The sequence below is a fragment of the Marmota monax genome, unplaced genomic scaffold (genome assembly GCF_021218885.2).
Source record: "Marmota monax isolate L192 unplaced genomic scaffold, Marmota_monax_Labrador192_F-V1.1 WCK01_AAM20220418_F8-fsc00103, whole genome shotgun sequence".
In the NCBI taxonomy this organism is placed as follows: Eukaryota; Metazoa; Chordata; class Mammalia; order Rodentia; family Sciuridae; genus Marmota; species Marmota monax.
In genome coordinates this window covers 6,137,374-6,153,894 of record NW_026694286.1, presented here as the reverse complement: position 1 = coordinate 6,153,894, position 16,521 = coordinate 6,137,374, and the positions used below count along the sequence as shown (strand labels likewise).

Sequence of the window (16,521 nt, the reverse complement as noted above, 5' to 3'; positions counted from 1 at the left end):
GTTTTAATATAAATTTATGACAGTGTTGGTTTTATAATAGCATTTCTTTTTTGTAGTTCACTCTAGTCTTGACCAAAGTATCTCTTTGAATAGTTTATTATGAAAAATTGCCACACTGAATTAAAGGAAATGCTAAAGAATGTTTTCTCATTGTTCACTATAAAATTAAATAAAAATCCTGAATATGAAAAAAATATAGAAGTTCTCAGGAAGAAGGAAAATAATATAAAACAGAAACCTGGATGTACATAAAGAAAGGAAGAGTTTTAGAAAAGGAATAAGTAAAGATATATATATCTAGTTGATCTAGCAGATAAAAGTTTACTCAAAATAATAATAGCAACAAAGTACTTGATGACTTTGGATTTTTAATAAGTAAAATAAAATCAGCAATGATGTAAGGAACAGAAGAGAGGAAAAAAGAATACTTTGCTATTAAAATAACATGCACTAACTGTGAAGTAGTATAATGTTATTTGAAGTTAGGTTTGCATTAATTGTAAAAGACAACTGCAAACTCCAGGGCAACCAATGAACAGTTAAAAGAGAAAAAAAGCTAAGAATGTAGAGAAAATGGAACAGCATTTAATGTTCAATTAAGCTACATAAGACAGAAAGAGAGTGGGAGACTAAAATAGGAACAAAGAACAGGGCAACAAAGAGAACATGGTCAACAAACAATAACCTGTCCCCCCAAAAACATGTTAGGTTATTAATAGATCAATAAATATCAACACTCTGCACATATCAAGTAGAGCACAGAGATTGCCAGAGTAGATCAGAAAATAAGCTCCAACTATATATTATCTATAAGAAACTTACCATAATTATAAAGACACGTATAGATTAAAAAAAAAGGGGGGGCAGGGGCTGGGATTTTGGCTCAGTGGTAAGAACACATGCCTAGCATGTGTGAGGCAATGGGTTTGATCCTCAGTACCACATAAAAATGAATAAATAAAATAAAAGTCCATCAACAACTAAAAAAAAAGAATGCAAAAAAGATGGAGAATGTATCATTATGTAAATAATAATCAAGAGAAAATTAGAAAAAGCTATATTAAAATTAGCAAAAAACTTCAGAGCAAGGAAAATTATCAGGGATAAAGAGAGACATTTAATATGACAAAAGGGTCAAGTCTCCAAGAATACTTAAAAATCCTTAGTGTGTATGAACCTCTAACAATGCATCTATCTATCTATCTATGAATCTATCTATCTATCTTTATGAAGAAAGTGATAGAAGTACAAGGAGATATAGATGATTCCACTATTATAGTTGGAAATTTTAACATCCCTCTGACAGTAAAGGACAAATCCAGCAGGCAGAAAATCAGTAAGGACATAGCTGAACTCAACAGCACCATCAATCAATTGGATATAACTGACAGCTTTAGATTATTTCATCCAACGACAGCAGAACAGACATTATTCTCAAGCTCACAGGGAACATTCAGAAGAACAGAACACATTGTTCCATAAAACACACCTTAAAAAATTTAAAAGAATAGAAATCATGTAATGTATGCTCTCAGATAAAAATGGAATTAAACTAAAATTCAAAAAAGATCACCAAAAATCTCAAAACATCTGAAGAAAAATAACAGATAGATCAAAGAACAAATCTCAAAAAAGATTTAAATTTTTTTAAAACAAATGAAAATAAAAATACAGCATCAAATTTTGTGGGGTGCATCAAAGTAGTACTTAGAGTGAAATTTAAAACATTGAATACATGTATTCATAAAGAAAAACATAAATTAAATAATCTAAGCTTCCAAATAAGGAAAGGAGAAAAAAAAAAAGAAAAGTTGAAGGAAGCACAAGAAAAGAAAAAAATAAAAATTAGTGTAAAAATCAATGAAATGGAAAAGAGGAAATCAATAGGAAAAAAAACAAAAAACACCAAAATGTGGTTCTTTGAAATGATCAATAAAATTAATAAGCTTCTAGACAAGTGAAAAATAGAGAATATACAAATTATGAAAATTGGAAATGAAAGAGGGTAGGTACATCATTACAGATCACACAGACATTAAAAGAATGATAAGAAATATTATGAACATTTCCATGCCTACAAACTTGAGAACTTAGATGAAATGGGCTAAGAACTTGAGGGGCATAATATGAAAATACTCAAAACATAAAGAAATGTACAATCTTGACTAGATCTGTATCTATTCAAGACACTGGATCAATAATTAATAATATTCCACCATGCATGGAGGTACATGCCTGTAATACTGGCAGGTTGGGAGGCTGAGACAGGAGCATTGCAAGTTCAAGGCCAGATTCACCAAATTAGTGAGGACCTAAGAAAACTAATGAAACCCCTCCTCAAAATAAAAAAATAAAAAGGGCTGAAGTGTAGTTCTGTAGTAAATTACCCCTGCATCAAATGCCCAGTACCCTCTCCCATTAATGATCTTCCAAATCAGATAGCTATAGGTTCAGATGGGTCACTGCTGAATACTACCAAATACTTAAGGAAGAAATTGTTCCAATTCTCCTTAATCTCTCCCAGAAAATGGAAACAGAAGGTATATTCTAACTTATTCTATGAGGTCAGCATTACCCTAATACCAAAATTATACATTATAAGAAAAGAAAATTGTAACCAATACCTGTCATAGACATACAAGAAAAAAAAATCTTCAACAAAATATTAGCATATTGAATCCAAGGATTCTTTTTTTTTAATTATACATTATGACCAAGTGGAATTTATTTCAGCTATTCAAGGTTGGTTCAATATTTGAAACTCAATGAATGTAACCCATTACATCAAATAGCTATGAAGAAAAAACTATATGATCATATTAATAGACACAGTAAAAGAACTTGTCAAAATCCAACATCCAGTTATTATAAAACCTGTCAGGAACCTAGATTAGAGAGGAACTTCTTCAATTGACAAAGAACATCTACTAAAATCCTGTAGTTGACACAATTGTTTTGAGAAACTAAAAGCTTTCTCAAAAAGCTCAGAAGCAAGCAAGGACATCCCCTCTCTCTAATTCTATTCAATATTTATTGAAAGTTTTAGCTGATTCAATAAGATAAGAAAAGGAAATAAAACATAATAGGAGGGAAGGAATAAAATTCTTTGTGTTTACCAGTAACAGTATTGTTTATGTAGATAATCTAAGTCAACCCAAAAGGCTCATCAAACTAATAAGCAAGGTTTTAGGATATGAGGTTAATAGACAAAAGTCAACCTATTTTCTGTATCCCAGTAATGAATAATTGGAATTTAAAAGTCAACACAAAATCCCATTTACATTAGCACTCACAAAAGTGAAATTATTATTATAAATCTAACAAGTATGTACAATATTTAGAAGAAAATTACAAACCTCCAATGAAAGAAATCAAAGAATTTAAAAAATGGAAGAAGCATTGTTAGGATATAGTTCTTCCCAAACTGATCTATAGATTCAATAGAATCTCAATTAAAATCTTAGCAATTTATTTTGTTGACAACAACAAATGGATTCTACAGTAATTATAGATAGAGAGGCCCAGAACAGCTAACAAAATATTGAAGAACAGCTAAGTCAGAGGATTGACAAACACTATCCAACTTCCAAACTTACTATAAAGCTATGATAATAAAGACACTGTGGTATGAGCAAAATAATACATAAATTTTGGGGCAGAACAGAGAGAGCTCAGAGAATGAGAGAGAGAGACCTACATAAATATAGCCAACTCATCTCTGAGAAAGGAGCAAAGGTAATACAAACAGAGCAAAAACAATCTTTTCAAAAAATGGTGGTGTAACAACCAGCCAAAAATTCATATTTGGATAGAGACCTTACACTCTCTTACCAAAATTATCTCAAAATGGATCACAGAGCAGCTGGGTGGTTTGAGAGGCAGAGGCAGGAGGATTGCAAGTTCAAAGCCAGCCTCAGCAAAAAGTGAGGCACCAAGCAATTCATGAGACTCTGTCTCTAAATAAAATACAAAACAGGGTTGGGGATGTGGCTCAGTGGTTGAGTGCCCCTGAGTTTAATCCCCAATAGCAAAAAATAAAAAATAAAAACAAATGGATCACAGACCAAAAGGTAAAATATAAAACTACACAATTCAGAGCAGAGAACATAGGAGAAAATTAAGATGGCAATGGCTTTTTAGATAAAACATCAAAGGCATGATATCTATGAAAGAAAGAACTGATGAGATGGACTTCATTAAATTAAAAACTTCTTCTCCATGAAAGACACTATCAAGGCAAGATAAGCAACATGCTGGGAGAAACTATTTGCAAAATACATATCTGATAAAGAACTGTATTCACAATATACAAAGAACTCTTAAAGCACAATAATAAGAATATAAATAACAGAATTTAAAAATTTGGTCAAAGTCCTTAATAGATGCATTACCAAAGGAGGCATATGGATGGCAAATAAGCTCCACGTTATGTGCCACAAGAGAAATGCACATTAAAACAATGAGATACCATTACACATCTATCAGAATGGCCTAAAATCTGAACATTGACAACATTAAATCCTGGTGAGGTTGTGAAGCAACAGGAAGTCTCATTGCTGGTGGAAATACAAAATAACACTCACTTTGGAAGACAATTTGGCAGATTCTTAAAAAAACCAATGTATTTACTCCATAAGATTTAGCAATGTTCTAGTAAATACCAATCTTCTTGGTATCTACCTAAATGAACTAAAAACTTGAATCCACTCAAAAATCTACACACAGATGTTTATAGTAGCTTCATTCCTGCTTGCTAAAATCTAAACACAACAAGATATCCTTCAGTAGGAGAATGGATAAAAAAAAATGTGGACATCCAAACAATGGAATGTTATTCAACATTAAAAAAATTAATTAAATATGGCTGTAGTTGGCACATGCCTGTAATTCCAGTGACTCAGGAGGTTGAGACAGGAGGATCCCAAGTTTAAGGCCAACCACAGCAGTGGTTGTGAGGTCCTAAGGAACTTATCAAGGCCATGTCTCAAATATACAATAAAGTAAAATGGACTGAAAATGTAGATCAGTAGTAAGGCACCCCTGGGTTTAAACTTCAGTACCCTAAAAAAATGAATTATAAAGCCATGACTTGACATAGAAGAAACTTAAATGCATATTAATAAGTGAAAGAAGGCAATCTGTAAAGACTATTCACATTATATGACATTTTGGAAAAGGCAAGAGATTATGAAGACAGTATAGAGATCAGGGAGGAATGAACAGGTAGAATACAGGATTTTTAGAGTAGGGAAGCTACTCTATATGATACTCTAATGGAGGATAGATGTCATTATAGAGTTATCAGATTAGAATGTGCAACAGCAAGAGTGAACCTTTGTGTGAACTATGAACCTTAGGTGATAATGATATATCTATATAGGCTCACATAGTATAATAAACGTACTCCTCTTTTGAAGAATGTGGATTGTGGAGAAGGCTGTGTGAATGATAGGTGGTATATGGGAACTCTGTATTTTATTAGAGTTTGGATGCTGAGTGTCCCCCAAAGGCCCATGTGTTAAAAGTTAGTCTTCAGCTTGGTGTTATTGGGATGTGGTGGAACCTTTAAAAGATAGGGCTTCTTTTGTTCTTTCCTTCCTGACTGCCATAAGGTGAATGGATTTGTTTTGCTCTATGCTCCCCATCATGATATACTTTCTCACCACAGGTCCAAGTGTAATGAAATGAGTCTACCCAAGCATGAACTGAAATCTCTAAACTATAAAGCAAAATAAAACTTTCTTGTTTTTAAGTTGATTGTCTCAAATACTTTATTACTTGAGAAAGTAACACATGTTTAAATAAAGCTGAGTAACACATGTTTAAATAAAGTCTATCAAAAACACTGTAATACTGTATGACAAAAAAATTAGAAGAAAAAATAGTCATAGCCCTAAAATTGGTATCAGGATAAAGGGAAGAGAGGACAGAAATGTGTAATGATTTCATGTTAAAGGAAGGGTTATTACACTTCATGCTTATTATATCCTAATCCTTCAGTTGTGTTTCTTTTGTAAGGCAAAACAAAAAATAAAGTAAGGGCAAGGGAAATGAGAAAAATGCCCTGTCTTGTTATGAACTACATGACAGGTATGAATCACAACTTATAAAGAAAATCCAGTGAAGAATGAACTTGTCAGCAAAGTGTCTCATGGCAGGGCTGGAGGACAAATGGCTGCAGATTAGGAGAACATGGAGGAAGGAAACAACTCCTCCTCCTATTGTCCTCTCTCCAGCAGAAGTGTGTGGCCATGTAGGAGGAGCAGGGTGAAAAGGCACATCTGCCACCAGTACCAGTGGATTCCAGGGGAAAGATATCAAGGGTCATCCTCAGTGTGGATGCTGCTTGCACACCTGGTTCATTGCCACTAAGGGTTGTAGGACACAGTTCACCCCAGAGCATGACTATCCCTGTCCCTGTAGGCTCTGCTGCTAGGAGCTGTGCCTGAGCAATGGCTTTGTAGCACTGACCTGAATGAAGTTCAGGTGTTGCAAAGAAAAGGCATTTTCATTTAAAAACAACCTTTCACTTAAATATTATAAAGATAGCAAAACTTACAGATATGAAAATTACATTACAGACAAAAGAATGAAAGACAAATGACTTTCTGGTCCTGGCTTTTGTAATTAAGTGTGTGCTTAGACTTAATTAAGCTATGGGATAGGAGCTGGAACCATAAAGTATTTTAATTTCTCTCACAGTAGGAATGAAATAGTTATTGGTTGAGTCAAACAATGAGTACATTATATCCAGTTGCCAAGATTCAGCTGAATAAACCTAAATGATTAAGCAGCTGTCACCATATAGATCTGTGTGAATTACCATATGCTTTTAAAAGTTAAAATTTTAAGGAAAAAACACAACACTTGGACCTCTAATTATTTCAATTTGAATATGCACTACAACAACAGGTGATAAAAAAGACAATTTGAAAATAATTAGCAAAAATTCACAGGATTTGGATAAGCCAGGCATTTTAAGTTCATTAACTTTTTAATTCTTATTAACAGCCCAGTGAGGAAATTACTATTATTATCTCTCTCTTAGAAGGAAACTAATGCAATCACATTAAGTTGTCCTAGGTCCTCAGGCCTAAGAAGTAGACCTTAGTAGTTAAATAGTCGCTTAAGTCTGGACACTGTGAATAAAGCCTGGTTTACCTTGCTGGCTGGGAGTGCATAGTTGTTGACTAAGGCAGAAGTGTTCTTTCGCTACTGCTGTTTTATGTTGGGTGACAAGAGGTAACGATGCCATGGAGTGCCTCCTTGGCTGACAGGGTATCTCTAAAGGAACATGCCCCAGGGTCTCGATGAAAAGAAACATGTGGATTTCTCTGTCCAGTGGCTGATAGTAACTCTGTTGGTGCATTCAGGTGTATATGACCACGTGTATTTTATGCTGAAGAAACTCAAAGTCATATTGTATGAACTCAATAAAAAAATCATCCTTCTTACACTTATAATTTGAAAATGAAATATTTGGAAAAGGCTGGAGTTCTTTTAAAACAAGTTAAAATTACATGGGTTGCAACCTATGATCACTCCCAAATCATGGAACAAATATGAGCCTCTGAAATGGCCATCATTATCATGAGCTACAATAAAAGGAGACCAATATTGTTATTTATTACAGTAAAATTCATGGAATCCTAAGTTAAATTGACATGTGAGAATAAAAAAGTTTAATAACCTTAATATATTAAACAACTTTACTTTTTGAACTAAAATATTAAGAAGAAAGCCTATTATATTCTGGAAGGATCAGGACTCCCTAAAATTTTCTAATAGTAGTAGACTTTTTGATCAATTAAAAAGAAAAATTTCTTACCCTTGAATTTCAATGGGATCTCTGATTACTAAGCATCTCTCATCTTATGTTGGGAGACACTGTTTTGTTCTCAGTCAACAGGTATCTTACTAAGCCGGTAGGCACACATTAATAGCCAGCAGTGTAAAGACAGTGCTATTTAATTCTTTTGCTTAGTGTTCATCCCCTGTCCTAAAACAGTACCCGGCACCTGGTGAGTACTCACCAAATATTTGTTTGTTCTTATTATTGATTGCATAATTGGTCATAATATTTTTATTTTATAAAAAATATGTGATGAATGGCATTGTGTGTGAGGGAAGGTCTGGCAGCAGTCAGATGGAGAGACAATGACTGTTACATAGTCGATGGCTCTGAGGGCTCCTGGCTTAGGACTTGGTGATGAGCATACCTGGCATAGACCCACACTCTACCAGTTTTCAAGCTGTTGAAAGAATGTAACTTAGGTAGTTGAAAACACAGAATCAGGTCATGGTTATGGATATTTGAACTTTTCTAAGTGATTGCTATGGTTTGAATGTGTTTTCCAAAAGTTCATGTGTTAGAAGATGAGTCTCTGAATTCATGTTAATGGTACTTGGAGTGGGCCCTTGGCAGTTAAAAGGAGTAGACAAGGTCATGAGGGTGGGGTCCATGATGCCATTAGAGGTTTTATTAGAAAACAAAGAGAGATCTAAGTAAGCTGGCTTGCTCTGCCTTATCTTGTGATGCCATCAGAATGTTATCATACACTTAGAAGGCCCTCAACATATGTTACCACCTTGATATTGGACTAATGTGAGAAATAAATGTATTATCTTTATAAATTGCCTGGATTATTATGGTATTTTGTTATAGCAGCAGGAAATGTACCAGGGAAATGATGAAATGATAAAGATGAATTACACACACACACACACACACACACCCCTTATATAACTTGAATTTAACATTATTTATGTAAGAACTTTGGGTCAATCCCAAATTACATTTCATCATCATTTCTATCCCCTATCACGTTTCTGGTCATCTTACCTCTTTCTCTCAGTTATCTTTCATACCCAGGAAAATTTCCTTGATGTCCAGTACAACCTCACCTCCACCTGAGTCTATATCTTGACCTATACCAGGAGGCTGAGCTCCCATTCTATAACAGTTTGACTGGGTTTGAATCTAGGCTCTTTTGAACACATGCTGCAGTAGGACATATAAACACATACACAGTCTGCCCTCCAAGATCCACCTGCATATAGATCCCGCCTGACAAAAAACACCTTCCATTTGGGAGTCCCTCATGGCTCCTGTGAGTATCAAAATGTAATTTCCCAAACCAGCTGAAGATTTTTAAACACTAAAAAAAGCCAGCCATAAAAATAATAGATGCAGTATCTGTCATCCTTAGTAATATTTTGTTTAGTTTTATTTCTCACATCAGGGCAATATGAATCCAGAGGGACTGGAATCAGTAATGGCACAAGAAATATGAAACTGGTATAATCCACAGTAGAGCAGAACTGAGAATAAAGTGACATTAGTGATAGCAGTTCCCTGCTCACAGTCAGCTTATGCTGCTAAATTCCATGTGTGTACATTATCTTGAAATTTAATGGTTTCAAAAATGTCACTCTGCAGCAAGACTAAATTGGTATATGGTTGATCCTGTATCAGACTATAAATACTAGTGAGAATAAGAGGGATTTTTAATGCATGTCACATTAGAATGGTACTCCCATTTCCCTCTTGATGATGTCTGTTAAGCTTACTAGAAAACCTAGGAATGCCTCTGCCTCATAAAATTGGCCAATAGGGATTCAGTAAAACTGCATATTCTGGACCCTAATTGAAGCACTGACATTATTATGAAATCCAGGCAAACCCTTGGATGTACAAGATTAAGTAAACAATAATCTCATAAACATATAGGTTGAAACTGTTTTTAAGACATATTCTGAATTAAAAACAAAACTCCTGGTTAATTTAGAGCAAATAGAATCTACTTCTTAAGGGGCCCTAATAACTGGCAGATACGCAAACTTTAGCCTTTTAGGAAGGGACATCCTTTTGTGTTGGAGTCATACCTCATTTCTGGGCAGAATGACTCCTTGAAAACATTCACCTCCTAATCTTGGAACCTGTGACTGTATGTTACATGGCAACATGGAATTAAGGGTGCAGTTAGAATGGAAGTTGTAATGAGCTAAGCTTAAGATAGGGAGTCCATCCTAAATTATCTGGCTGATATGTCAGCATAACATTTTAAGAGGAAGAACAGTAGTAGGTCAGTGCAATGGGTGTGAAGTTCTCAGCCAACCCTTGCTGGCTCTGAAGATGTGGAAGGGGCCTCATGCTAAGGAATATGGGTGGTTTCTGGAAGTGGGAAAAGGCAAGGAATAGATTCTCTTCTGCAGCTTCCCAGAAAGGAATAGAGCCCTGCTGACACCTTGATTTTATTCCAGTGATAACTGTGTCAGAATTCTGACCTCCACAACTATAACTGTGTTATTTTAAGCATTATATTGTAGTAACTTGTTAAAGCAGCAAAGGTATAACAGGGATATTCAAAATTTTAATACTGTATCATTTATGGGCATTCCATGATCAATTGGCATTTCTAAAATGCATATTTACGTATCAAAAGCTCTTCCCAACACAGACATACATTTTCTTGCTGACTTATCCTAAGTGATTGCTAGCTGATTGTCAAAAATACCATTTCCCCCTGGAAAAACATAAAACCACACTTTAAAAATCTTTACTTCTATGAATCTGAAATTGTAATTTTATCTTCATTACAGAGAGAGTCTTAAAGCACACTAAATTTATTTTAGTACATCAGTACACTCGTATTGAAAGACTCGTATTTATTAATAAGAATGTGAAAAGTACATTGGTCTTCACATGGTATTCACTAATTTCATAATTATGTGTGCATGGAGGGGGTTGGGATGGGATAAGAATAATGGAGAAAAGAAGGGTTTGCTTTTTCCAAAATTAAAATGAAGTTTCAAATCTATCAACAAAGTTGTTCTAAGCTAGCAGAATTGATGAGTTTGTGTTTGCCTACACATTCACTAACACTTGCTGTCATTCACAAAAACAATTGGCAAAGTGATGCTGAAAAAATGGCATCCTATAATTTGTTGATTTGCATATACCTGATTATGTGGGAGGCTGAACAACTTTTCAAATGTTATTTATAGAATATATTATACATCTACATTATTACAAAATATACATTATACATGTACATTATTACAGAATATACATTATTACAGAATATAATGCTATTTTATAGTTTCCTATTTTATATTCATTTGTCTTTTGGATTGTGTTGTCTTATTGATATCAACATATTCTTTATATTTAGGCTATTAGTACTTTGGAATAGAGTATTAGAAATATTTCCTCCTAATATTTACTTGTTTTAAACCTTGTTGATAGTGTCTTTTCATATACAAAAGTTTTTAATTTTGAAGTATACAAATTTATCAATTCTTTGTGTTTTAAGGCTTCCCTTCCCCAGAGGGCATGAAGATACTTTCTTAGATTTCACTACATATAATAGCCTTTCTCTTCCTCGTGAACAAATAAAGGGGATAAGTTAAAAATTGGCATCAGATGTTTAAGCAGACACTGCCGAGGTTAAAGATTGTAGAAGTGGCTGGTGTAGGTCTAAAAGCAATAGCCAACTGGGCTCAATGATCACCCCTTACAGTCAGACTGTGGTTTCTAAACATCATTTTTCCCTTTAAGAAACCAAGGATTCTTGAAAAAAATAGCCAATTTCAAATATGGGCAGACAATGCACAAGATGAATTAAAAAGACATCCTGTAGCCTCAGAGCCTCTCAAAAATTCCATTATTCAAGGGCTGGTGCCATACATAGCTTAATGGTAGGGCACTTGCCTCGAACATGTGAGATACTAAGTTCAATCCTCAGCACCACATAAAATAAATAAGATATTTTTTAAAATTCCATCATTCAAAACACAGACAATAGTTTGAAGGGGCTCTGGTTGGCTGAAGAATCAATACTCTAAACATCCAAACACTAATTACTGTTAAGTATGAAAACATGTCCCATACATTTGAATCCCTGAGTTCATCATGACACTATTGGAAATCTTATAAAGTCCTATGGTACTGATTTATTATGAAACTGGTAAATGTGGGGAAAGAATTTCAGAAATTTATCCTATATGAACTGCATTTGAGGGGGAATAGTTGAGTAGAGAATAGTACTTCATAAATGCAGAATGGATGATAGAATTAAGATGTCATCAGTTTGAAACCTTTAATAAAATAATGGATTTAGGTAATCATCGGCAGCAGCTTAAAAACCTATTAAGTGAAAGGCTGATGTGGAACTTCATAATATATGGACGAGGTTGGCAAAACCACAATCCACTAATCAATCTCGGCATTATGTGCTTCCTGATGCAAAGTAATAGGAAGTTCCAAAAACCACCTATGAAAGTTTCCATCCAAACACAAAACTGGAATCTGATTAAGCCTATAGTTCTAGACCCAGTTCACTGGAAATACAGATAACAAAAAAGATATGTTAAATGACACTATGAGAATATATCAACCAAGATTAGAATGTGAAATTCTACAGCTTGAATGGTTTCTTCAACAAACAGGCCATGGATGGGCCATACTATTCCACATTACAAACACGAAATCATACATAAAAGGTTAGGTGACTTGCCCTGAGTCACAAATACATCAGGCATGAATCCAGAGACAAAATGCAGTTTGCCACTATTTTCATTAATTTTTTTCCTAGCACCCCAGACTTGACAAGCTCACAGTCAGAAACAACTTTTAAATGGGCAATCTGAATTTTCTGAGTTTCAGTGAAAATTCATAGAGAAATGAGTTGAGAGTCACACCACAGGAAGCCACTGGCGAGATGTTTGAAATGCATAGCTCAAAAGGCAGCTGTAAGGCTGATTTTTAAATATATTAATATAAATTTCTTTTTAATTGTTTCATCATGAATGAGGGTTCTCCTTTTCCCTTTTTCTTGTGGTCACGTGGTTTAAATGAGAGAGAAACACTGAGCTCACCCAGGTGATGGGTACTTGATTCTTAGGAGCAAAGGATACAGACACAAAAGACATTTCCCGTGATGTATGGCAGACTTTCAAATTATCTTTCTCTAACTCATTAGCATTTTATAAAAATTAGGTTTCATCATTTAAAAGCCATCTGCTTATCTGGGAGCTGTCTGGCAAACAGTGCTGGCAACTTTCAGGGGATGTGTGTCCCCTGCAGGTACTCTACTTTCTTTTAATTTCTGATGCAAAGATAAAGCCACCCTGTCCCCAACCCAAGGAATTCAAACATAATGACCTCTTCTGTGTCATGTGATGGCGCTCTTCACTCACATCAGAGTTAAGGGAGAACAAATGCTAGGAAGAAGAAATCTGAACACTCTCCTTGCATTTACTATATATACCAAGAGGAGATTTATGATTTTGCTAAAATGCGTGCCCTCCCCATGGTTAATGGCACGACAGCAGACAGACAGTGGTATTCAATATAAATCATAATCCCTGGAGGGTATGAAGTGTTGTTTTAGCAGTTTGGACAGGTAAGACTCCTGTGGGGACAGTATAGCAAAAATAAGCCCAAGTCATTTTTAATCAGATTCATTTTTTTTTTCTATCATGGAAGTTTGGAATGCGCTGATGTCTGGGCAAAGGGATGTTGTGCTGTGGAAGGGTCTGTCTGCCCAGCATGATGAAGAGAATGCTCAGCATTTCATTCTGCTTATGATGTCTGGAACAACAATGAGAGTTTTTTGAACAATACCTGAAATATGTGAGACTGATTTATACTAAGAGGATGGAAAACCTTTGCTAAAATATCCAATTCTAAGCTACTGACTGGAGGTCTCCTTATATTTCATTTTGACAAGATAAAAGAACTAACTCTTAAAAAGACTGTCATATGCTTTTATATTACATTCCTAATTAGCCAACTACTCTTTTAGAAAAACAAATAAGGTATGAACTGTCTAGAGTGAAACTCTGCGGTCATTTTGTGTCAGGCCTTAGCAGTGAAGCTGAGATGTCTGTATATATATACTTGAATAGGAAGTCAACTGAGCAGGAGAATAATATCACTAATATTTCGTTTTCTCTTACATCCTCTGACCTCTCTTAGCACCTCCTTGTCCCCTCTCAGATGAAAACTTATTTCACTGAGCAAATAGGAGAGACCCTACCCCATAACTTGGCTAGTTCTGGCTTTCTGTATAAAAGGCAATGAAACTTTTTAAGACTTGGTGTCCTCATATGAACATTGTGAATGACATATAATCTACTTTGTGATTATAAGGATTAGTGGGAAACAGGCAAAGCACAGATATTTGATAGGGGCTCAATTGGAAGAAAGATGGTATAGATGCCTTTTCTAACAGCTTAATGTCATTTGAAACAGCACTGCTTTTTGTTATCCAGGAACCTGGATATCCACAAAACTGTCCTTTAATGTTTTCCAGTATGTATTCATCTAGATATTATAATTTTCCCTAAAAAACCCCCAGGAACCCAGCTTTACACCAAGTGCTTGGGATACAGGGTGAGGATGCTAGTCCTTACCCCTGAGAAACTCAAACCTTAGGACAGAGAGGGTGAGTGAAAATGACCACAGCAACAACCATAGCAACAAGAAAGTATGCTATGCTACTGGCTGTGTAAAGTGCCAGGGAATAGACAAAAATTAGTGAATAAACTCTGGGCTATAACTGGGATAAACTTTTCCTCCATTCCTTGCCTACTCTTCCATGGCAACGTCCTCCAATTGTAGTTTGCAAAATAAACACTTGGTAATGTCTGCAATTAGCTCAGTGGAGGAAAAGCAGAACAAGATTTCAAGTTTAAGATATGCCAAATGCCTTGTTTTGAAAGGGCAATCACTGGACTCTTATTTTACCTGCTTATTCTCACTTTGCTCATTGGGATCTTACCTCCTGAGGGCTTCATGAAGTGGGCTGATGAAGAAATGAACTGCCCTCAATCTGGTGGTTCTCACTGATGATTATAAAAGAGATGCAGTATTTAATAACATCTATCAGCACAGAAATGCTTACATTTAGTCCAGCGAAACATTAGACAATGAAGAAATTAATGATCTTGGAATAGGTAATTCAAGGGATGGTCGAAGGAAAAACCCTAATTAAAGAGTGAATCAGCAATTACTGACACATGTCAAAACAGACATCTAACAGTTAGATCAAGACTTGGCTCTTTCTCTCAACGAAGACTTATTCAGAAGTAACTATATCTTTCTGAACTAAAAAGATCATAATTCTTATTTAGGAAACCCATATACTATATATGTTATTTTTTCTTGATTCTCTCTTGACAACTGGTTCTAAATGAACAGGTCCACAAGGGGAATGTTCCAACCTGCCAAAAGGAGGATCAAGCTTAAATTTCTTAGTCTTTCAAAACAGCAAAAGATAAATGATTACCTTTGTGAGGGGTGTGTGTGTGTGTGTGTGTGTGTTGAAAAGCAAGAGTATCTAATAACTGCTCTGAGGTACACAAAAGAATTCTGATGAATGGCTGGCATTATGTCATGTCTGCATGTTGGTGTACAAGTTAAGGACATTAAATTCAGAAAAGACAGTAAAGTCTTTGAAATAATCATTCACAGTTTCTGCATTTCCCTGCACTTATTTTTCATTCCCCCTCTAATCTTTATGTCCTTTGATCCCCTTTAATTCTCACTATGTTTCTTTAATGATTTCATACTGAATGTTGCTGTTCTTACTGGTAATAATTAACTGGTCATACCATGTCACACTTCCTTAGTGACTTCACAAGGTGAGCATTAGCAGATTAGAATTTTCATAAATACTGAGAATAAGAACAATCTTTCATGGAAGCAAGAGTGAATTCTACTTGCTGTGAGGTTCTGTGTCATGTTGTGTGAAGCAACAACTCTCTAAGGGTCCTTCCGTGCTGTCAAAGGGAGAAAACCCTGGCTATGGTCATTTAGGAAGAATTTTTAGTCTTGAGTCCGAAGAACCCAGAGTCACTACTCTTCCCAAGTACAGGTTCTGAAAAAGCCACAGCAACTGAAACTGGACTTATTCCTTGGAGACAGGCAGGCACTGTTTGTGCAAGAACCACTAGGAGCAATCCCGGGGGTATGTTACTCCTCATTCTTCTCCTTTAAACCTGAACAGCTCCTCAACCATCACCAAAGCTTCACACATAGACCCAGCAAAGTAGAAGACAGAGAAAAATGAGAACCAGAGTATCTTTCATCCACTAAGCACCACACCACCCCTTTCCTAAGACTCCCTATTTCCCCCACAAAAGTGCAAGAGTTAATCTGCTGCTTATTCAAAATGACCGGCAGAAGTTAATAGACGGTTATAAACTAATTGAGAGAGTCTACGGCCTTGTCTCCTCATCCATCTTGCTTAGTCAATTTAACTCTCTTAGTCTTCCATAAGGCACAGTATCCCTGCTGCTCAAAACAGTCACTTGCTGTAAGAAAGGCCCTGGAACAATAGGAAGCTAATAGTTTAACCGTTCCTCTAAATTTGTTTGACAAAACTGACATTTAGAGCATTATGTCACGTTGTCAGTAATCTGTAATTTACCCCTGGGCTTGCAGTGGATGCTCATTTTATTTACCTCTCATAGTTAAAAGCGTAATTAATATTCTGCTCTGTAACAAAGATTAGA

General features: G+C 35.3%; 1 protein-coding gene across 7 annotated transcripts in view; it reads right to left on the bottom strand.

Annotated features, from left to right (window-relative positions):
• Ptprm (protein tyrosine phosphatase receptor type M) overlaps positions 1–16,521 on the bottom strand; it is an 821,378-nt gene that overhangs the window by 183,907 nt on the left and 620,950 nt on the right. The gene's annotated exons all lie outside the window — the stretch shown is intronic.